The 24606-nt window shown below is 34.0% G+C and overlaps 1 pseudogene across 2 annotated transcripts in view; it reads left to right on the forward strand.

Annotated features, from left to right (window-relative positions):
- LOC118185872 (neuropeptide CCHamide-1 receptor pseudogene) overlaps positions 1 to 17947 on the forward strand; it is a 127401-nt pseudogene extending 109454 nt beyond the window's left edge. For both annotated transcript variants that reach the window (XR_015038887.1, XR_015038886.1), the window contains exon 3: positions 13410 to 17947. The product of XR_015038887.1 is annotated as a neuropeptide CCHamide-1 receptor pseudogene, transcript variant X2 (transcript). The remainder of the gene's footprint in view (positions 1 to 13409) is intronic.
- The last annotated feature ends 6659 nt before the right edge of the window (positions 17948 to 24606 follow it).

The raw sequence follows: 24606 nt of genomic DNA on the forward strand, positions 1-24606 counted from the left end.
TGGATGACCACTTCATGCTCTACCCCGTGCACGAGTTTCAAAAGGTTACCTTAGCTACCAGCGCTTTGAGGGGCCAAGCGCTTAACTGGTTCAAATGTATAGGCAGAAGTCCCTTGGGTCAAGCAGGAAGTCCCACCTATACTTACGAAAATTTCAAGACTGCCCTACTAAAAGCCTTCCCTGTTGTAAGGGATCGTGCGAAATTAGAAACGGAACTTTTTAGTATATATCAACAAAGAATCGAAAACCTCTCGAGCTTTATTTTAAGAAAAATTCACGTTTTCAAGCTCTTGTATGGAAACCGTCCGGATCCTGAAATAATTCAAGTGATTTTGCCGAGGTTACTGCCCCAAGTGCAAGACTTTATTGAATTAAGAAACCCGACTACACTGGAAAAGTTATTTGAGCTAGCAATCCAGTTTGAAAGTAGAAGAACGGCGGACGTCGAAAGAAGACGCCAATATCAACAGCGAAACCAATTTGGTACACCAAGACTACAGCAAACTCAAGCACATGGCTACGGAGAAAAAGCGAATCAGTGGGCAAGGAAACCCGAGCATTCAAAAACAGCCGGCGAACGTCGACAGTTCAATAGCAACCCAGGAAAAAGTCTCAAGGCCAGGGGGAAAAGAAGGAAAGCACGGAAAGGAAAAATAATTTAAACTAAAACGGATTTCTGCTGACGAGAGGGTGCGGAAATCCGAAGGCCACGAAAACCCCTCTTCCTACAAGTTAAATACAGTAATGGTGAAAAATTTCACTCTTCCGAAGATTGAAGTCTTGGTGAATAATATCCCGGCCACCGCACTCCTGGATACCGGCGCGCAGTGTTCCTGTGTGGCAGAAGTCTTTTTTAGAAAGTATTTTCGGAAATACCGCATATATAATGCGGATGATACAACAGTGTTAGCGGCGCAAGGAGAAAAATGTAAGTGCGTAGGTAAAGTACCTTTGTATATCCGTATCAAGGACGAACAAATAAAGGTGATGTTTTTTATAGTAAAGAATCTGCAAGCACATTTAATCTTAGGGCTAGATTTTCTTTCAGACGGACAAGCAACACTGGATTTTAATGAAGCGTCCCTTAAGCTGACAATGAGACCAGTTCGTACTGAAAAGGCTGAACCGCCGATGGTAAATCTTGACCACCTGCCTAATGACGAGCAAGATAGAATCCGACAAGTGGTAAGTGAATTTGCTTCGTTATTTAGTGATATTCCAGGATTTACTCAGGTTACTAACCATAGTATTGACACCGGAGATGCATTGCCAGTTCGCCAAAAACCATACCGGTATGATAAGAATAAGGAAAAAATTATAGAATGGCATATTACCGATATGCTACGTAAAAAAATCATAACGCCCATCTCAAGTAGTTATGCTAGCCCGGTGGTTTTATGTAAGAAAAATAATGATTATCCTTTGGAGCATCCAAAAAGGTGGAGATTCGCTATTGATTACCGTAAATTAAATTCCATAACGAAATATCCGGTATATCCGTTACCGATCATAGAAGAAATTTTAAGGAACATAAAATCCACCAAATTTATGACGACTTTAGACTTAACGACTGGTTATTTTCAAATAGGGGTGAGGCCTGAGGACGTGCCTAAGACTGCTTCTATAACAAAGTCTGGCACTTATGCATTTTTGCGTATGCCGTTTGGCCTTTCAGGCGCCCCGGCAACATTTCAGCGATGCATGGACATTGTGTTAAGACCTGTTCTTGGAAAGTCCACATTTATCTATTTAGACGATATCATTATTACTAGTGATAAGCTCGACCAACATGTACAGGATTTAAGACAGGTGTTTTCTTTATTAAATGAGGCCGGTCTAAAAGTTAATGTCGAAAAGTGCAAATTTGCAGCCCCTGAATTAAAATATTTAGGTTACAAAATATCTCAAAAAGGGATCGAGACAGATGAATCAAAAATAGTCGCTGTACAAAAATATCCGACTCCAAACACGGCAAAGAAGCTCTCTCCTTTTCTAGGACTTTGTTCATATTATAGGTCCTTTATAAAAGATTTTGCGGCTATCGCTGAGCCATTGTTAAAATTAAAAAGGAAAAAGGCAAGATTCTCGTGGACGGCCGAAGCCAATAGTGCTTTCGAAAAATTAAAACAAGCATTAACGCAAGCCCCTGTGTTGAAATTTCCTGAAAAGGATGAAAATTTAGAAATTTCAGCGGATGCTTCGGATTATGCGGTAGGAGCGGTACTTTCGCAAAATCAGCAGCCCGTTGCATTTTTTAGCCGAACTTTAAATCAAACACAAAGAAACTATTCCGCGACCGAGAGAGAGGCACTTGCAGTTCTGTTAGCAGTGCAAAAGTTCCGATTCTATTTTGGAAAGGCGCCGATAACAGTATACTCTGATCATGCGGCGGTAACTAGATTGTACTCAGGGAAAAATTTATCCCCAAGGTTAATAAGATGGGCACTCAAGCTGCAAGAATATAATCTGGTAATCAAGCATACCCCTGGAAAGGAAAATATCGTAGCAGATGCCCTATCAAGGATTAAAATAGACGAACAAGGCAATACCGTAAAGATGGCAATGCTGACAGCATGTACAATAAATTCCCGAGAAACTGTAATAACCGAACTGGGTAAGGATCCTGAGTTTGGAAGTATTTATGAGTATTTGAAGGATCCTGAAAATTTTAGCCACCAAGATATTGTGGCGATAAGAAATAGGGCGGCCCATTACGAACTAATAGATGGTCTATTATTCTATACAAAAACTACGAATTCCAACAACGAATTTCGACCTGTTATCCCAGCTAGTCTTAGATTAAATATCCTGCAGGAGCTCAATGACAGCCCTTTAGCTTCTCATGCTGGTATTCGAAAAACTATCCAACGCGTACGCGAGGCAGTCTACTTTCCTGAACTGCAAAAGTTAACAAGGGCGTATGTCCAGTCCTGCCCAACATGTCAAGCCGTTAATTATATTAATTTCCGCCCGGCCGGGTTTCTAAATAGTATTAAATCCGAATTTCCAAATGAAATAATTGGCATCGATTTATTGGGCCCTTTCCCAAAAAGTCAGTTAAATAAAAGTCGCTATCTCCTTGTTATAGTTGATCATTTTAGTAAATGGACCGAAATTGTTCCCTTAAAACGAGCCTCCGCGAAATTAGTTACCGATTCTATTTTAAATAAATATATTTTAAAATACGGGGCGCCCCTAAAAGTTATATCGAATAATGGTCCTCAATTTGTAAGTAATATATTTGAAGACATGTGCCAAAAACTGGGCATACGTCATTTAAAAATGGTCCCGTATCGGCCGCAATCAAATATAGCGGAACGGGTCAATAGAAATATAGTGAAAATTATCCGTAGTTATGTTAAAAATTTTCATAAAAGCTGGGATAACTATGTCAATGAATTTGCTTTCGCCCTTAGGACCGCAAAACATGATACAACGGGCAAAACTCCTGCTGAGTTATTTCTAGGCAGAAAGATTATAACACCGTTAGATAAATTATTTTATGTGCAACAAAGAGCCCCAGAATTTAAAATGGGTGATATGGAAAAACTAATAAAAGAAGCAAAAAAGAATACGGAAGTAGCACAAAGAAAACAGAAGCTATATTATGATTTGAAACGACGGGGAGTAACTTATAAAGTAGGGGATGAAGTTTTAAAAATTAAGCATTCACTTTCTTCAGCACCAGAAGATAAAACTGCCAAATTTTTTCCACGATTTGAAGTACCATATGTTATAGAAAAAATAACTCACGCTGTTGTAGTGTTAAAAGCCAGAAATGGTGAAACCTGTTCCGCAAACATTGATCAAATCAAGCCCTACTTCGATCGTAATAAAATGCAAATCTTTTCAGATCTTTTGCAGGATCCGGCACGGCATATACCGCAGGTACAAGTTCCAGAGGTGGAAAAACGACAAGTACAAGGGCAAGCCAATGAGAGACAGAAGCAAGTGAAAAGAAAATTGCCCCGCGGAAAAATTGAAGGTAACAAGAAAAAGAAGCCGTTCCACCGTCCAGAAAACAGAGTTCACGAACACCCCCAGAATGAAGAAGGGAGAAGGACGACGTATGTGAAGAGGACCAGGAGAAATGACGGCAACTATAACCCGGCTTTAAAACGGAAGATCTACTCATCCGACAGAACTCTCCGCAGCAAAAATCGCCGAACTGCAGAAGGGCCATCAGCGGCGGAGGAAAAAGTACAAGGAGAATTTGAACGGCCAACAACGAGGTCCAAGCAGGATCACGACAGAAGTTTCCCGGTTCCGCCAAGACCAGCTGCCTTCAAACGGCCAAGACCACAAGCAGAGGAGAAAAGGAAGGTGTTCAAAGGTGGCCGAACTGGTGAAAAACGGAAGCTTCCAGAGGAAAGCACTGAAGGGCGAGCCCGTACAAGAAGGAGGATAAATCAAGCTACTATCTGCAGTACCTTTAAAGACTGGGCCCAGAAAAGGATGTCCGAATATTACAAAGATAAGTAAAATTTTATGTTACTTTGCAAACTTAAGTTAATCTTTCATTCTTACTGCAAGTGGCAGATTTCAAGAAGTTTTACCTCATGCGAGGTCTACCTTTATCGCCAAAAGGGCGAGAAATGAGTTGTGACCGATTTTCGTATTATGTTTTTCAATTACTCGTGCGTAAAACTGAAGTTGATGTATAATAGCGTTGTGTAAAAACTTAAATATTGTAAAAAGTTATTGTATAAATTTTATTTAAAACATTCTAGCAAGAGAGAAGTTTTAGTCTGAAAGACTTTTTTTGAAATGTAGTATTTCAATGTAGAAAGAATTGGCACTTGCTTTGAAAAGAATAGAAGTTAACAATGTACTACTAATGTATGTTTTCAAATCTGTAAAATTAACGGCATGTTGATATGTTCTGTTATTTTAAATGTTAAGAAATACCGTGATATGGTAAAAGTGAAAGTAATGTTAAAAATTTTTTATTCGTGTGACTGTAAAGATTAAATCATGGCGAATATGTGTTAAAGGTTGAATGATGTAGTTTGGCTCTCTGACGCTACACTTTAGAGTTAGCCACTTTTAGAATAGTACCTCAGGGTTTAGAGTTGAAATTAGGGTGTGTTAAGAGGTCTCGTTATGTTGAATTTTAACACGTTAGTGTTTTGATTGTAGGAGGAAGTGTGGCACACGTAGACAGAAACACATTCGTGTTTGGTGTTCTTTTACAACACATGTCAGAGAGCACGGGGAGAGATAATTAAAATAGTCATGAATGAAATAAGAATGTTAAGAGCAGTATAATTGTATATGTTACTTGCCATGTCATTGTGTAACATTTCATTAAACTAGTTTTCCTTCCAGATCTCTGGAAGGAACCAGAACTGAATAAAAGCTCCTGTGTAGATGCAGTACGGATGAAAAAAAAAAGATTGTTGTATATCCTGGGAGCTGCTATTGTAACAAATTTCTTTCTTTTAAATTTCTAGTTTCTAGCGAAGTGTGTTTGTAAAAGGTTGGCCTCGCGTTAGATTCTAGAGCTAAAAGTTTTCAACAAGGTCGTTTTAGACCTCAGTTTCAAACTAATTAACTCTGGCGGGAAGTATGTAAGGATCTTAAGTTTTACTAACGTTTATTTTATTTTAAATCTTTACTATCACTTCTTATTTTCTACTTCCGGCCAGAATTATAAGCGTGAAGGATTTTATGCAAAGTTTGTCTGGCGAACGCCAAGTACTTAAGTTGTGGCTTTTTGCCAAGCGAGAGAGAGAGCAGTGAGTCAACGCAGGCCGCTTACCTTAGAAGTTACGCAGTTGCTGTTTGCCTTCCAGGCCAGAGGTTTTAATCCTCTTGATAAATTAAACGTATTGTAGTGTTCACAGTCTCTGTGCTACATACGCTTCCTGTTATTATAAGGCCAATCTTCCCCGTGTATTATTCTAAAGTTAAATTAGAGTTTAGTTTTATTTTTATACTTTTATGTTAGACCCCGAGTGGCGGGTCATTGTATTCCGAAGTACGGAAGTTATTGTATATAGAGAAAAATAAAGGGTTTTGTATACCCTTCGTCTGTATCCTGTCTACTTACCACAATTAGTGAACATAGCTTTAGTAAGCTCTCTGTTCCGAGTCAGGTCCTTGTATGTTTCCGAAGAAGGTTAGAAGGAACATTGAACCTGATAACCCTAATTTCTCTTATAACCAGCTTGCTAAATCTTTTTCAGATTGCATGATGAAAATAATTTATTTTAATGCTCAATGCTGTTTTTAACATCTAATCGGAAAAAAGTCCCCTTTTCCCAGTAGAATTAAACATATTACTACACGGTTTTTAACGAGTCTCCCGAATTCTCATAATATAGATCCTTACTATTATCTCTAATATTACGTACATATTTTTTGCTTAAAATTTCCTTGTATTAAATATTATTATATTCGCATGAGTTAGTTTTTTGAATCTGACATGCATGTAAAAATTTAATATCCTCCTCTAATGCTCTCTAAATCTGTATAATTTATTAATTAATAATTCCCGCATGCTTTATAGTGATTCCTTCAATTGCTGTTTTTCATTTTTGCATAACCTTCCATTATTACTTATAATTTTCTGCCTCTCTAACATCTTTTCTAATATATTTTTGTGTCCTTATTACTTTTCTTTCGAGACTGTTTCTCAAAGGAAAAGACATTCGTTATACAGTTTGGGGATTTTTTTGATCGAGGAAAAGTCTGTCAACATTCACTTTATCAATTCAGAAGTCAAACAACAAAAATCAGCGTTAATTTACAAAACTTTCACAGTTTGTATACCCTTCTGTGAAAGTTTTGTAAATTAACGCTGATTTTTGTTGTTTGACTTCTGAATTAGTATTTATTCGGCGTGTTATTGTGTCTTAATTATTCACTTTATCACTTTGACTTCTTTTTTCATGTTTCTTGTGAATATCGTGTTAAATTACTTTCAAAGAATATATTTAACAGTTCGAATTTAATACTTAATCTGATTTTTATATGATCGATTTAAAGCTATAATTTGAAAAGTATTCGATGCTGAGCGTTCTATACATCATTCGCATTATTCTGGTTTATTCCAATTTTTATTCATTTACAATGGTGTACTTTCTTAACGATTTTTTTTCTCTTTGTTTTGTGTTTTTGTTCCTTTTGTTACTTTTGTTAAAACGCTTGTTTTTGAAAAAGTAACATATTAGCTCAAAATTAATTTTAGAGAGAATATTGCCATATCTTAGTTTGAATTGGTGCAAAGGAATTCGTTAAAAACCAGTTCATTTTAGTCATTAAGCCTGTAGAGCAGTATACATATCATATTATTTTATTTTTTAAATGTATATGTATTGGAGAACGTATCGTTGTTTAATATTCATACTAAAAACCTTCACAATTTGCATATTTACTATATGAATTGCATGTGTGCTGCATTTTGTTTGACATTTTTCTCAATATTATTTACAGTTGTCCTTAAAAGTTACTCCTGGAAGACATCCCTTGGACAAAAAGCTCCAGTGTACGTTGCCATTATTAATAAATTCAATCCAATCACTATTTATCAACCCTAGCTAAAAGATTTATTTACTCATTATATCCTAGGTATTCGTATTCTTATGTAGTTGTTGTTGTGATTAATCTCGCTTGTCCGACATCTGAACAAGCCGCCGAAAATCATCTTGGGAAGCAGACAATATTGCGCCTGTCGATGTAAGCGCTTTGGGCACCATACAGGTGACAGTAAGACTTTGCTCAGTTCCGCCCCCCCCCCCAGTTTTGAAGGAGAGCACCTCGAGGGGACGGGTCCCAGGTTTCTTACTTCTCTTCCCCTAATACCAACTCTCTAGAGGACTTACGGCTCCCCGCATATTTTTAGTGGTTTCATCCCGTACATACACTTTGCATTTACAAACAACCATGCCTTCTCCGAGGTTCGAACCCAGGCCCTCTGTTACAACAGTCAAGAGTCACTAACCACTATCCCGGTTGGGCGGCTCGTGTTCTTCTGATTTATTTTACATGTAGAGTGTACTGTTTTGATTATGATGTAAGAGGCTCCTTTAATTAACCAGTCATTTACGTTTAGGATCTTTACTGTCACTTTTCCATTCAGTTTTCTGCCAAATTGCAAATTAGTTTGCGTGTATTGAAGATTATTTTGCGTATTTAAGATTATTTTGCGCGTCATTTAAGACAGAGTCAGTCGAGACCCCGTTTATATGTTGCTAGCTAAGATAAGATATGTAGTTTTGGGCCTTGCATTATAATAGCCGATAGCTGATACCCAGGCCGGATAGTTTAATAAGTCAATTCGCGTTGATTGATTTGTGTATTCTTCGACTTCTAGCTGATTTGAATTCAAATTTAATATCTGACCTTGCTGTTGCTTTAAATTATCTCGCCATAAGCGATCGGCTAAGTAGCAAGCACCAGGTGTGCCTTCTGTTCTTATTTAGTTTTAAATTAAGAGTTTTTTACATCCTTCTCACTTTTCAGTTGTTATTTTAGACTTAGCGATAATTCCCGTAACATCTGCCAAACGTTTGGTAATTATTGAATAATTACAGAAAGCATCAAACGTTATCGTGGAGCACGAAGAAAAGTAACGACCATATATCAGGAAAATTCACAGTTTAGTCTGCCCCCATCAACATTGCAGGCTCCACCGGTACAAGTAAGTCCCGTGGAGGGATATTGATACAACGTGTATACGATAAAAGAATCGATAAAACCCGCAGTGACTTCTGACGGCAAAAGTTCCGTAATCACATTTATGAAACAACTGAACTAGCATCTCCTACTTTATTTAGTTTTTTGAGGAAAAAAGGCACCGTAGCAACCGCCGCACTTCAAGAACAGGCAAGTGAGTTGTTACGAAACGGCAATAGCATTAAGATTACCAACAAAATAGAAGAAAGATCTTACAGTACATTATAAGGTTTTTGCCCTTCCGTGAATGCTCGTCAGTGGTCTATTATTGATGCTAACAGAAATACAGGGTGCTTTTTTTTAAAACTGACACTACTCAGAGCCGTTTGCAGCTCGATCTATCAGCTGGAATGTCATCATATTTGAGAGGGGGACTAATGATGACATGAAAAAAAGGATTTCCCGAAAAAAATTCATTCTGAAAGTTGCCGATAGTGGGGAAATGTGGCTCTGTTCTAGTCTACACAACTGATAATTTGCATGACCAGCGGGTAAAATTTTAAAATGTAAGCAAATACTCGGTCACGTAAACAACATAAACGTCAATAATTTAGTCTATAAAGATAATGGGAAAATACCGAAGGGCATTCCGAATGTCATTTGGGTTCAACGTTGCGTCTAGCTTTACTTCAATGCGCGTTACTTGTGAAATGGTTTTAGCTTCATCAATCGAACTCAACCACTGCATTTCGTGAGTTTCGAAAATCAGTGTCAGAATAGACAGTTACCGATGTCGTGACTGCTGTTGTTGATGGCATTCATGGAACCATTGCTGATAGTAGCTGTACCCAGAAAATAGCGCGATAGTTTCATTTGAATCATTAGCAAATCTTCAGAAAGTTCTTCACGTCTACACATACAAGATATGTCGCGTGCAGAAATAGAAACACAACGATTATGGTAAATGGGTGGCATTTGCTCTGACATTTCTTGCCAGAACTGAGGTGGACGGGGAGAATTCTGTGGGGAGATGAGGCCCATTTGCACCTAAATATGACTGTAATTACTTACAGTTCTCGAATTTAGGCATCCGAACAATTCCATGCAGTTCAGGAAATCCTATTGCATTCACTTTAGGTCACTGTTTAGTGTGATTTCACAGCAGATTTCATTCACAGACCATTCTTTTTTGGAACATTAACAGGACCGTACGCCTGTACAGTTACCATGCGAACATATTATGATATGCTCACTAGTTTTGTCACGCCACAACTTCAGCAGAGGCAGTTGCTGTCATCAGGTAACTTTTATGCAGGCTGGAGCATCACCGCTCATTGGTCTACAGTAACAGCGGCTGTTGCGTGATCTCTTAACAGAAGAAGGATTATAAGCAGGCCTGTGGAGTCGGTAGTAAAAATGACCGACTCCGGAAATTTTAATGACTCCGACTCCCTCATATATATATATATATAAACATATACACGTGGGTTACAGCTTATTTTTTTAATATAAAAGAAGTAATAGATGCTACAGAAAAAAAAATTGAGGGCATAGCAAATTATTTATATTAATTATCATTTATTATGAAATGGAAAACCTGGCATTAGTTATTTCTAAGAAATAGTATAGCTTCGGCAAGATTTTCTTTGTTGGAGGGCCATAGATCCGATTTGATAAACTTCAGAGCTGAGAAGAGTCTTACCACACTAACTTGAGTAGGAGGAAGAGCTGTTACTGTTAAGGCTTCTTTTAACTTTTCAGGATAGATTTTTATAAGTTCTGAAAGAGGTGTCTTGCAAGCACAATCATATTTCTCTATTTCTTCAAAGGCCGTGTAGAAATCTTGTTTGCATTTTTTCATTTCTATATCTAAAGGCTCTTGTTTTTTATTTTCAATGCTTTGCCTTAGCCTTTTCAATATTATCCAAAAGTATTTCTCAAAATCTAATTCATCAGTTGAAAAGGATGATAGAGACTCAATTGCAATGTCCGCAGTTTGACTGTCTTGATTCGAATTCTACAATTGTTCTGAGAATAATTTCATTTTTACTGAAAGTTCATAGATGACTTTCTTCACCTTTTGAATCTGTTCGTCATCCAAGAAAATTAGGTGTTTCGGATCTCCATATATTGAACCCAGCAAGATCTCATTGTCTAGCAAACTAGTTTCTCTTTTCTTCTTTGAAGAAATGATTCCTTCTGCGATAAACCCTCCATTTCAGAGAGAACAAACATCCCATTCTCACCTCCTGTCAATTCTTCAGATTGCAGCTTTTTTGTCCAATTCTGCAAGATAATTTCACAGTCTTTCTGTTAGTGAAACATTAGGGTTATCTACATCTCCTAAAAAAGTTCCTAATTGTAAAAACCTCTTTATCATCAAATATGTACTTCCTTATTACATTGCTTGATCAATAATTGCTCCTTTTCCTGCTCGCTTCCTAAGAATGGCATCAATTTTAGGAGGTTTTGCTGCTATTGCTGCTTACCTAAATTTACCAGTGAGATTTGTAACTAAATGAATCAGTTTAATCACTAATGGCAAATATCACATCCATCCTTCTCCCTTATATTTATTTATGAATAGGTCATTAAAATAGAAAATAACTATTTATTAATGTATACAGTCTATAAATAAAAATAACTCAGCTTGTCATTAATTTTTTCAATTCATTTTAATTTCAGTTCAAATTCAAACTGTCCAACGAAACCTGGAGTCGGAGTCGACCTGTTTTTAGAGACTCTAGCTCCGACTCCTTTTACCCCAAAATCTGCCCGACTCCGATTCCACAGCCCTGGTTATAAGCCCATTTTCCGCGCTATATGCCGCCTCGCTTCCTGAATCAAACTCCATGTGACTCCTGTGGGTTTATTTGAAGTTCAAGGTCTATCTTGATGGAGTCTCTACTTTGACGACCTTAAAGGACAACATACTACAAGCTGTGCTGAGCATTTCTGGTGATATGGTATGTTTGGCCGTAGAGAATGCTGTGCACAGGATGCAACGTGTGATCCACGAGAAAGGCTGGCAAAACTGTAAGAGGTCCATGCCTTCTCCGAAAGAGTTCTTTTATTGAATAAAGTTCTGTGCTGCACTGAAATAACACCTCATTTACCCGGTTGTCCATATGATGCCTTAAAATGGTGTTGCACTGAAATTTCTCTGTTATTAATTGGTCTAGTTCTTAGCTGTGTTGACTAGAAAAGCGCCACATTTTTCCTTATCGGCAAAACTTTCAGAACTAGTTTTTTTTTTCACTGAATCTTTTTTCCTATGTTATCATTAATCCATCTACCAAATTTGGTGGCATTCAAACAGATAGGAGGCTCTAAGTAGTGTCAGTTTGGAAACAAACATCTTGTGAATTTCTAGAAAAGGAAATTTACGGTTATTTATTAATGAAATTTGTTATTTAATGTTCACAACTGATGGTAATAAAGCATTATGCACTCTTGATATCCATCCTTATAAATTCCTTTGTAGAGTTCCTAACTTTGTAGAGTTTTTCCTTTTTCTAAGTTAATGTTGGAAGTGAAGAATCTAAGAACTGCTAATTGAATAATCGCTTAAGTTCGATGACAAGAAACAAGATAGAAAGGTAACTAACCCTTTATTATTTCAATAAGATTTAACAAAACTCCGCCTGGGAGTGTACAAACAAAGCCCGCACTTGGGCTTGAACTTAAAAGACTAAGAATTAAACTAAAACTAAGATTAACTGAAGAAATATAGCCGAAGCTATCAAGGTTCAAATCGAGTTGGCCCTTTAACTTATTTGACTACGAAGCTTAGCAAGGGCCTGAGTACGGCCGAGCGTAATAACAGCTTTGAGAGAGAGAGTGGCCAAAAAGGCAGACGTGGCCAAAAAATCAGAAACTCTGATTCTCTCTCACTCAGTAAGTAACTTCATGGTTTAAATACCGCTCCTCCTCATTAAATATTAAGCAAGATTCCAAAACTACGTTCTAGCCGGAAGTAGTAAGTTGCAGTTAAGAATTTGACAGAAAAGGAACTTTAACTTGAAATTTAACTGTTAATAAAATTAACATAATCCTTACACCTTAAAATATTTTGATGAATGTACTTTCCTAATTTTGAAAGACTGATACATAATATACAAATTAAAAATTTTTCATTAATTTATCTTTCATTCTAGTATATTTTTAAATGCTTAATTGCTGATATGTTCATTTTTGAAATATGCTCCTTACGTTCAATAAACCCAGTTAATTATTTTCTATGAATGAGTTTTAGTCATGAAATGAATATTTTTTTAACCTTCAATATATCTCCTCGTGCCTAATAAGTAATACTCGAAGGTTATAGCTGTGGTAGCTTACGACATGCTTTTAAAATTGCTGAAGCAAAAAATAAACTAATCAGGCCCGTTTTAAATCATTTCTACTTTACATGCATATAGAGAGAGTCATATTTTACTTCAATATCGCATTTATTTAACTTTTCTTTTTGGTAGTTACTCCTTGTTTCTATACTGTGTTGCTTCCAGTTAATTCACGTCTTTGTAGAAAATTTAATTTTCTCTTATGCTAATGTGAGAACATTTTGCTTATTATATATTATACCTTAAATAATATTAGAGACTTATAGTCTGATTAAATCAGTGGTCGTAATCTCGAAAAAGCAATCTACTGAAGGCACTTAATTGCAACTCAGTTTATCTTAATAGTAAATATCTATTACTTCTAGTGCTAAATGTTTACAGTTTCTTGTTCATAACTTAAATTTTTGAATTTTCACCTTCGAGATAACTTTGTTCCTTTCATTTCAGATGCATCTTTCTTAATCAACTCGACCTCTCACTCTGAAGATGAATGAAGAAAACAGGATTAAAGGATTTTCGACACTTTTACTGCATAATCAGTTAAATGAAACACTTCTTCCACTTTTTCTTAACTATTCAACCAACGGATCATACGACATCAACTATACGCAAGAGGAAGACAGTATTTACATTCCTTATGAATCACGTCCAGAAACTTATATTGTTCCCTTGGTATTTGTTCTAGTATTTACTGTTGGGTTGCTAGGAAACGGGACATTGATCTTCATTTTCATTCGCAACAAATCCATGCGAAGTATACCCAACACATATATCATCAGTTTAGCTATTGGAGATTTTCTAGTCATAGTTGGAACAGTCCCGTTCATAAGTACAATCTATACATTCGATAGCTGGCCTTACGGAACATTTATTTGCAAACTTAGCGAGTTTCTAAAAGAAGTATCATCAGGAGTAACAGTTCTTACTCTTACTTTGCTCAGTATTGATCGATACATTGCTATAGTGAAACCACTCCATAAGTTAACTGGGCACAGTGGTAAAACGGTTACTCTTGTACTTGCTGTTATCGTCTGGATAGCGGCCATAGCAATTGCAATCCCTGGGGCTCATTTTTCTTTCCTTTGGAAAGTAAATTTACCCCCTAACCATGTAATTTATGTTTGTTACCCATTTCCAGAGGATATGAAACCCTGGTATCCACAAACGATGGTTTTGGTTAAATTTTTATTGTTATACGCCATACCGCTTGGTCTCATAGCAATTTTCTACGCGCTCATGGCACGACATTTGTTTTCGGCATCCAAAGATTCGTTTGGAACCAACCATAGTCATATTCAGAAGCGAAGAAGACGAACTAAAGTTGCTAAACTTGTCCTCGTTTTCGTACTTCTGTTCGCTGTTTGCTTCTTTCCAAGTCATGTTTTTATGATGTGGTTTTATTTTCACCCTAATGCTATTGATAATTACTCACACTTTTGGCATGCTTGGAAGATTTTGGGATATGTACTCACATTTTTTAACAGCTGTTTAAATCCCATTGCTTTATACTTCATCAGTGGAGTATTCCGTGTACAGTACAGGAAGTATTTATTTTGTTGCACCACAGAACCGTCTAAACAAAACCATTTAAGCATGCTTAAAACTTTGCGAAGTTCATCAAATCGCAGCACAATTAGGATAACACAAGTCTCAAAAATATAATATTCTTTGTCAAATATCAGTATCCTTAAATGAGGAACTAGTTATGATTAATGTTTTTGAATAATTTATTCTCCTTTATGTACATTATAATAAAAAGGTTATGCATCTCAGTCGTCAAATGAAAAATATAGTTAAATATTCATAATAATTGTTTCATACTGATATTTAAGCAAAATATGTACCATAATGTTTCACCTTTTAATGAGCTTCTCACTCTTTAGAACTATGTGATTTACCTTTTGGGAGTCAAATGTTTCATATTGAAATCCATTCCAAAGGATGGTAACAAATATATGTTTCACCAAATGATGACTACCATGATAACTACGTCAGTACATACTGGATATTCTCATAACAATACTCATAGTTTTACATTTCGTGCTATAATGCAAACAAATGTATGAAAATGACAAGTAAATTATCATACAAAATAATAACAGAAAAATCGCTTCATCTTAAGTAATTCGAATAGACGTCTCGGAAATCTTTCATGAGAGAAGCATGAGATACTGAAATCCACATAAAGAAATATCAAGGGTTTGTTTTCGCCATTTGATGCTACATAGCGGTTCATTGTTCTTCCTTTAATGAATTTATTTCTCAATTCTCGTAAACAAATATTGCTTGGACGTCATATGCAATAGGTTAGTTCTCTTTCAAAATACGTGATGTGATATTCGTTATTTCTAGTCCGCATGATTTTCTTGACAGCTGCGACTGCGTCCAGCATTATTACCTGTCTCATCCGAAATTCAGAAAGTTATGATTCTACTTATTATCCTTATCATTAGTTGGAGAAGTAAATGAGTCTCTTCCTCCTTGAATAAACAAGATAGTAAATGTGTTTATAAGCGTGTTCATATAAATAATATTCCTAAACATGTCAAAACAATTAAACATTGTTTTTCTTAAATGTATGATAAGCTTCGCTTTGTAGGATGAATCAACTCACACACGAAACAAATATCTAGATGGTTACGCAGGAAACTTCTTGCAGATATTTTCGAAAATGTGTTCAGATAAAGTACAAAACATTTTATATTTTCAAACAAAATTTTAAATTCTAATTTTTACATGTGCTTATTGCAACAAGTAATACATTTTAACCAGTTTATGTCATCAGTATGATTCGTAAATAACTAATGTTCGAGACTAGCATAAGCTTCGTTTAACTGTATATATCCATAAACATATCCATACACCATTTAAGTAGAGCTTAAATGATCTAAAAGGGTGTCGTCTAATACGATAACCATTAACCACATCTGGTTGATAATCACTTGAAATGTGGCTACTGTGATAGAAGAAATATTTATTATCAGTCAAATTTACTCAAAAAACAAATACTTTCCGTCACACATATAATGAAATTTCGATATTTGAAAATTATAGCCTTTTCCCATTGAATATGTTCTCTCTTTCTTTTGCGTGAAGTGAATTACAAGATATGTTGCAACAGAGGCTTAGATTGTCTGTATCAAAGCATTCTTTCTCATATTTTTATTTTACTTCAGATATTTTAATACTTATCAACAGAAGTTTGCAATTTTGATGCAAAATCTTAAAACTAAATTAGAAGAATTTGTGCAAAACAAAAGCTATAAAGTACCTAATTTTTCATTATGTTAAACTTGTAGTCAAATTTTTACATTAATTATGTTTATTAGTGAAATGATATTTTTCATATTCGTAATTCTTGCTGTAATTATAACAACTGTAAGTGTATCAGAGCACAAAATAAGGCAAAATATAGTTATAATGTTTTGTTTTTTTAATTAGTATTTTTATGTGACTATTGGAAAATTTGTTTGGGCATGTGGCTAATATTATGTTCCTAATTTGCTTTGGATTTCTGTAATTTCGGTTGCCCCTTCTCAGTGTATGAAATTAGTTAATAATCCTTTTATAATAAGAGGAAGAAATTGAAAATTATCAAATATACATCAATCAAATTACTTCATGATTCTCTTCTCACTCGGGACGTGAAATTAATAACAATCCTTTACGAATTGCATTGCTTTTTTTAAATAACGTAGATTTACAAAGTTTTCTTTGCTTAAAATAACGTTATTTTTAAATAATGAAAAGTTATAAAGTTTTTCAGCAATTTATTGGAAGAAAATCGATAAAATAATTATATTTTTATAAGAGAATAAAAACGTGCTGGTGGAAAACATTAAAACATTCATTTAAATTATTAAAAGCATAACTTGGGGGGAAGGGAACGATCTCATAAAAATTACTAAAATAGTACATAAATAGATCCATTTTATCTTACCAAAATATAGGGAAAAATTCACAAGAAATGTAAAATTAAAAGTGGTAAATGAGATATTCTAAAAGAAAAGAAAAATCTAATAAAGGCAGATACAGTAAATAAATTTTTAGAGCGAAGATCCTCAACAAGTAGAGAATTAGCCCTCAAGGAAGTAATTCATTCGACCCAAACTGACATATACAAAGTATTTCAAAAAACTGCGATGCATTTCGTGTGACGCTAAGTCCTTCTTTTTCAAAATAAAAAATTTTTTTGCATTTGAAAAAGCAGAAATTGTTGCTCATGGTCTCATGAAAAGCATTAAAAAACAGCTAATTTAGCTTATGAAAATAGAAGCAAACAAAAAATAAGTTCTCAAGTTTTGTAAATATTTAATAAATAGCTTGTTGTGAGAATACAATGCTTCGATATGAATGTAAAGTATTTTTCTCCCACAGTAGTGTAATTTGTTAATGCCCTGTTGAACAACATTGCAACGTTAAAGTCAATTTTTTTATAACAGTATTATATTCTATTCTTTTAATCGTGTATTAAATAGCAGTTTATCGGTGTATTTTGTTTACCAATTAAAGAAATTTGCAGAAACTCTTTCCTTCATACGCACTTTTTTTAATTTGTGTATCATGCTATATATTCAATGTTGTCTTAAAAATATTATTATATTAACCTTCCAATGTATATAAATTGTTTATATGCTATGTATTGCCTTTCTATTTTGTTAATAAACTTTGCCTTTAATTTTGAATAATTTACTATCATAAAATATTTTGCATGAATAACTTTCTAAACAACTTTAAGAATTGTTACTTGTAGAAGCTGCTCTATAAATACCTACTTTAATAAAATTTAAATGTCATAAAATCATGTGTAATGTACTAAAATTTAAATGTGATACAATCATGTGCAATGTAATGAAATTAAATGTGATACAAATCATGTGCAATGTAATAAAATTTAAATGTGATAAGAATCATGCATATTATTTTAATTATTAGAACATCAATTAAGCAAGGACTGGAAATATTGCAGAAATCTTTTTTAACAAGAAAAATCATAGATTCTCTTTCATACTTTCCCTTTACCTTCAATTTAAAAAATTTGCATATACTTTTCAATGTTTGCTGTATAATTGAAGTTTGAAACAATAAAGATAAATAATAGGATTTCTTAATACAAACCTTGTAAAAATTATGAGTACTTTGAGAGTAACATAACACTGACTTTATGAGAGATTATTAACATTATTTGAATATTTTGAATGAATTATCGATTACTTCCTCATCTAGCAGTGTAAATGGCGAGACAAAATATCCATAAAATGAAAACTTTTTCAGGGATAACTGTTTTATTTTGTGAAGAAATTGTTATCATTTTAAACATTTTTTTTTAGCAATTCCACAATTTTCGTAAAATATTCGGACAAAATAATAACTATTCCACTTTTCATTAATGCTTGTGTCATGTAGAAATACTTTTTAACAGAGTATATATTTTATCAGTTTATTAAAATATCCTGGCACAAATATATGCACAACAGATTACAGTTGAACATTTTACGTTGCATAACTCGAGATCCACACGTAAGATCATCTGCTATAACCTTCTGTGCTCTTCTGACGTTTTTGTTGCCATCACATTAAAAGCCAGTGCCTTTCTGAAATGTTAGACTGGAAATGTATTTTAAATTTACGAGCAGGTATAAGATGATCGTACGAAGAGAAAATCTGGGAAATAAAAGAAAAATCTAATTTTCTAATAAGCACAGATGACACAAAAATTAAAATTAAAAGGCATCTCTAAATTAAGAATTTGTAAAGATACCGAGATTTCCCAAACATTCACCGTCACAGTTTTCAAATTAAGGAAAATTTTTAATAGAGACAAATGATAAAAACGTTTTATTAAGGTTTTTAAATGATAAGGACAAATTCTATATTAAAAATACGTTAAAGATTGATTGAGGATAAATCAATTTTTTAATAAAAATTATATATAAATGTATAAAAGGACGAGGACAAATTCTGTATTAAATATACATTTGGGATCGAATGAGGACAAATCGAAAATTCTCAATGGAAAAATGATAACAATGGAAAAATGATAAAATTTAGAAAATACATTAACGATCAAACGAGAACAAATTATAAAAAAAACATAAAAATATGACGAGGACAAATTCTATATTAAAAATACATTAAGGATCGAATGAGGGCAAATTAAATTTTTGTAATGAACAAGTATAAAAATGGATGAAAGATAGAAAATTTAATTATATAATTTTCGAATAAAAACCGAAAAATGGATGAATGATAAAAAAGACATTAAAAGTAAGAAAATTAGACGTTTTAACCAATTTTAGCTAAATATATTGAAACCGTTTTCTTGAGGGAAGACATTTACAACTTCTTCATACAAGCCTGTTTTCAATATAATGCAGCAATCTTTTATTTTGTGAATATTCTGAAAACTTTTTATATTTTAAAACCTCATTCCAATCCATAACATCTGTTCAGTCTGATGCCGAAGAAAATAAAATAACGGATTTATTAAACTTTTTAAAGGAAGAAATTGAATCTAGAGAACGTTTATTTCTTTCAACTAAATCGATGGACTGCGATAATATTTATTCAAAAAATACAGATAAATATATTCGCGCTAATAAACATAATAAAGAAAAGTTCGTATCGTATGAAATTTAAAATAAAAGTCTGAAGAAACAATTAACGGCTGCAGCCTTAATGTTGAAAATTTGTGTGTTTTTTCGTGATAAACTTTATCAGATGATTGTGATAAATTTAACATAGTGCAAAAGAAGGATACCCTTAAAAGAAATGGTACATATATCTTGTGTTATAAAATGTTTCAGAGTTAAGGTTGAACGTAGTGTATGCCGTAAAAGGCAACAAAACAGATAGGGGTTACGTAAAAAGGCTTATCCAGTTGTAAATGATTCTTTATGTGAATAGGTTAATCCCATTGATAACTCTGAAAGAGTATTGACATTAGTAATGCCGGAAAAGAAAGAAATTGGTAAACAAATTTTTTTTCTACAAATATTCCGGATCACTGTTCTTGGCAGAGGAATCAAAACGAAAGTTTTTTGTTTACTTGATTCAGGAAGTCGACGAACATCTATTCATGGAAATTTATGGAAGAAATTAAATTTGCTTACCGTAGGTAAAGAAATTTGAATTTATATGCGTTTAGTCACAGCAACACAGTAATTAACACTGCAAGATATAGGGTTAAATTCCAGTTATGTAACATTAAAACGAAAGTAAATGTTTGACTATTGAAGCATTAGGATCACCAGAAATTTGTGATTCTTTAATAGAATTTCCTAGCCAGGAGCTGAATAAACAGACACAATCTTTAAATATTAAATTATCTGATTATGAATATATGGTGAATACAATAATGATAAAATCGGAATACTAATCGGATCAGATTATTTGGGGAAAATAATTTCCGGTAAAACAAAACGCTTAAGTTCGGTGATGCTAATAGGTACACCGACGTTATGGTGCATTCAAGTTCGACTTACATATTCTTCTTTAAACATCAAACCATCATCCGTTGGAGTTTTAAACGCTGTTCGTATGAAAAGTGTTGATGAGTATCAGTTAATGTAGTCTCAGTTAAAAGGTTTTGGGGAATTAGAATCCCTACGTATCCAGAATCACTTGCCCATATCCATAAAAGTGCCCATTTCTGATGAAGATACTCTTCGAAGTTTCGAATCAGGTTTGATTTTTAAGTAAAGCCGTTAGGAAGTACAACTTCCTCCAGAACATGATTCTGGTAATTTAGAAAATAATTATGATAATGTTTAGAAAAGACTTGTTTCGTTATTTCGAAGATTTTATAAGAATCCATCCTTGTATGCCAACTATAAATCTGTGAAGAAGAATATTCTAATATTGAAATCGTAAAGTCACCAAGTGAGAAAAACGAAACAGATTTGAATCTGATATATTATTTACCACATCACTCTGTCATTTGAAAGGATAAGAATACAATGAAATTAAGGATTGTTTTCAATGCTTCTCCTCATGTTCTTTTGTTAAGTGAATTGTTGCATCCTGGACCAAACTTAAACCTAGATCTCTTAAAGCTCATATTTAAATTTCGAATTAGCCGAATGACATTTATTGCTGATATTGAGGTGGCATTTCTTCAAATTAGTCTAGAACTGATCGTGATATTGTACATTTTCTTTGGATAGACGATATACCAGATAATGTATCTGATATTGAACTCAAAATTCTACGAATGATCAGAGTCTGTCTGGATTACTTCCAGCCCATTTCTTTTAGCTACCGTAATTAAATTCCACTTGAAGCAATATTCCACTATGTATCTGGGCACTTATTTGATGTTAAACGAATTGATGTATGTCGACGATTAGTTATCAGAAGGTCCGAATAAAGAAGAAATTTTCCGAAGATCTAAAGAAGACCATAAAATCAGTGGAGCAAGAATGAAATTTCAAAAACTTTTGTAATTTTGTAGAGCTTGAAAACCTGTGGACAGCTTCTAACTCCGAAACTAGAATAACATACGATACAGATATTTCATCAAAGGAATTGGGAATCGTTGTTTCATTGTAGGTTCTGGTTCGAAAAAATAAAATTACACAACGTTGAGATGAAGTATAATCCTTTTATTTCTGCTAGAAGACTCTAGGTTACACGGGTTCTCTTCTACCAACTTCACATTCCTCGTAACAACTGCTTAGGGCAGTGGAAGTTGCATTTCACTCAATGTTCCAAACAGGCGGTATACTTGGGAACCTCTTCACTGCAAGCTTTGCTCGGCATACGCCTCAGTGCTTCATTATAACTGTATATAACATAAAATCTCCTGACGTAACATGCTACCTCTTGAGCCTACTAGGTTCAATAAAAAGAAAAGAAAGTCAATTAGTTGAATAAATCATAGCACAGTTAAAACTTCACATACAAGTTTAACAGTTATAGATGAGATGTTCCAACATTATTCTCAAACTGCAAAATGCATATCTTTGAAACACTTCTTTTAGATATTTCATGTTTCCTCTTCAAGTTTACTTCTCGTATTTTTTGTCACTTCCTAGAAAATCTTTTACCACTCTTCCCAATAACCAGCTACAAACAGGCATATTATCTTCTTTAATGATAACTAAAGTCCCTCTTTTTACATTGTTCTTAGCGTACATCCACTTACTCTTTTATTAGAAATTGTTTAAATAAGTATGCGACCACTTTTTCCAAATGAATTGAGTCAGTTTTCTTACACGTTTCCAGTGGGAAAGTCTATTATCTGATAAAGTACTAAATCCTTCTCAAAGGGTGTTTGTCTGAACGATATATCGAAAAATGTGCAGTTGTTAACACTTCAAGATCATTTGGATCAGTTGACAGAGGAGAAATAGAACGGCTGTTAGGGATTCCTTCAATTTTATTTCTTACTGACTAGAAACACTTCTAAAATTAAGTTTACATTACTCATACAACGCTTTAAATGGTACTTGAAAGCCTTCAATCTCGCTTCGCAGTCCTTCAAAAATGGGTCATCGGAGATGAATAAAATTCCGCTCAATACTTTCCGTAACTAGATATCCCGTTAATATCTCATCTGGCTTTTTAATAATACTGTAAAGCCTCTTTATATTTTATTTTCTGTTATCCTTAGTTAAGTTTATTCTTAGAATCTTTATGTTTTTGTTTTCTAGCGCTAACCTTTTGTTGATGGACCACCTGTAGAGTTGAAACAAACCTTTTTTAAGCGTTGGCTCATTTTAACTACTAGCTCAGAGCCCTCTTGAACATTATCAGCATCTGTCAACACATCATCCACATAAAAATCCCTTTTTACTGTGTTGGCGATTTTATGAGAATTTTCGGTTTCATCAGTTGTTTAATGCTTCAATGCTCTTGTCTCCAAGTATGGCGCAGAAGTAGTACCTTAAGCATGCTTGAAAGACAATTGAACTACAAATTATTACCTTTCACATATTTAATTCGTATTGCACGTCTACTTGAAAGAATTTTTCGCCCTTTAGCAACCCATGATCTTTCTGACAGTAGATACATTTAGCGTTTGCAATAAACGCATTTACTTTGTTATTAGTTTTGTAACCCTTTTCTACCGAAACTTTACTATTTTGTAATGTCTTAATGCATAATGTTTTAAAAATTCAATCAATTCACTTAAATTTCCTCTTTTTTTAACAGAATTTATTTGATGAACCTAATTTTTAAAAAATACTATAAACCAATAATGTATCACCAAAGTTCTCTATTTCCTCTTATAGCCCTTCGAAACCATGAACAACTTCCTTCACTGTATCCACTAAACTTAGAATTGCTGAAGCTGATTCATTTTGATTTGAAGGTAATGAAAATAAACTTTAGACCTGTGCAAATATTAACTCTCACTTATTCGGGTAACCATCCTTCAATAATTCCCACGCTATGGCATAATTGTTATCAGTTATCGCTACCACCTGCACAATACGATGCGCATCATATTTTAATGAAAGTTTTAAATAATGTAATATTTGGCATTTGACAGCTTGAGATTACTATGCACACATGCATTAAATAGATTATTAAAAGTGATCCACTCCTGCAAATTTCCACTAAACGTCGGTAAGTTTAATTTTGGGAGTTTGACAGTTTCTGAAGGCGCTTCTACAGCCTTTATCTTTAACTTCAAACCCAACTTAAGTACCTCAGATTTTATATTTAATTTACCCCTCTCAGGACGGAAAATTCCGTATAGTAGGGTAGCTTTCGTATTCATTCGTATTCATGAAATGTCTGTCAGCTTTTAATGTATCCGATTTCGGGTATAATGTACATTGGAAAAAAAGGAATCAAGGTACAAAATGAGAGAGTCGTTTTTTAATTATAATTAAGGAAATACCATTTATGCATGACATTTTGAGGAACTTTGAAATTTCAGTGCTAAACCCATAACGCTCGGAGATTACATCTTATAGACTTTTTATGTTTTTCTTACATCTGCATTACTTTGCTTTATTGAATTTTAAGACATCTGAAAGTTACATATGCATCGTGAAATAGGTGAAAAAAACTGGTGCATTATACTTAATGGTTTTTTGGCAATAAATTATTAATGTTGTAGAATTAGTCCTTTTCCCCCGCTGAACACTGGTAGTTCGGTCCGAGGTTCAAATCCCGTGAATGGGCTGGTTGCATGGGCATTTTCGTGGTTTTCCCCATGTGTAACGTGTATATAAGCCAGTCTCCCTTCGAAAGTCCTCCACAAAGGCATTCCTCCCCTTAGGCAGATAGCCCTAGTGTGCTTTGCCATACTTAAATAAACTAAACCAAACCATTCTTCTTTTCCCCAACTGTGTAATCTAAAGAGACTGCAATTGGATATGATTGCAGTAAAAAATATTTTAATGAAATTGTTTCAATAAACAATTCTAAATAAGTATTTTTTTCAAATTCTAAAAAAAATTACAGATATAACTCAACAATGAACTTAAATTCAGTTATCCACAAGCTATCCAAAATTAATTATTTTCATGCTTAATTGCATTATTCATTTAAATTACAACATATAATTCTTTTAGGCATAAATGCTTTTTAATCTCTTCTGTTACTGACCATTAATTGAAATGATAGATTAATTAATGAAATAATAGATTAGTACTAGATGACAGTTGGACAGGCATTTTGCCAGATTTAA

This window comes from Stegodyphus dumicola, chromosome X2, assembly GCF_044657685.1.
Source record: "Stegodyphus dumicola isolate Sdum_Otavi_A_Nest chromosome X2, ASM4465768v1".
Lineage (NCBI taxonomy): Eukaryota > Metazoa > Arthropoda > Arachnida > Araneae > Eresidae > Stegodyphus > Stegodyphus dumicola.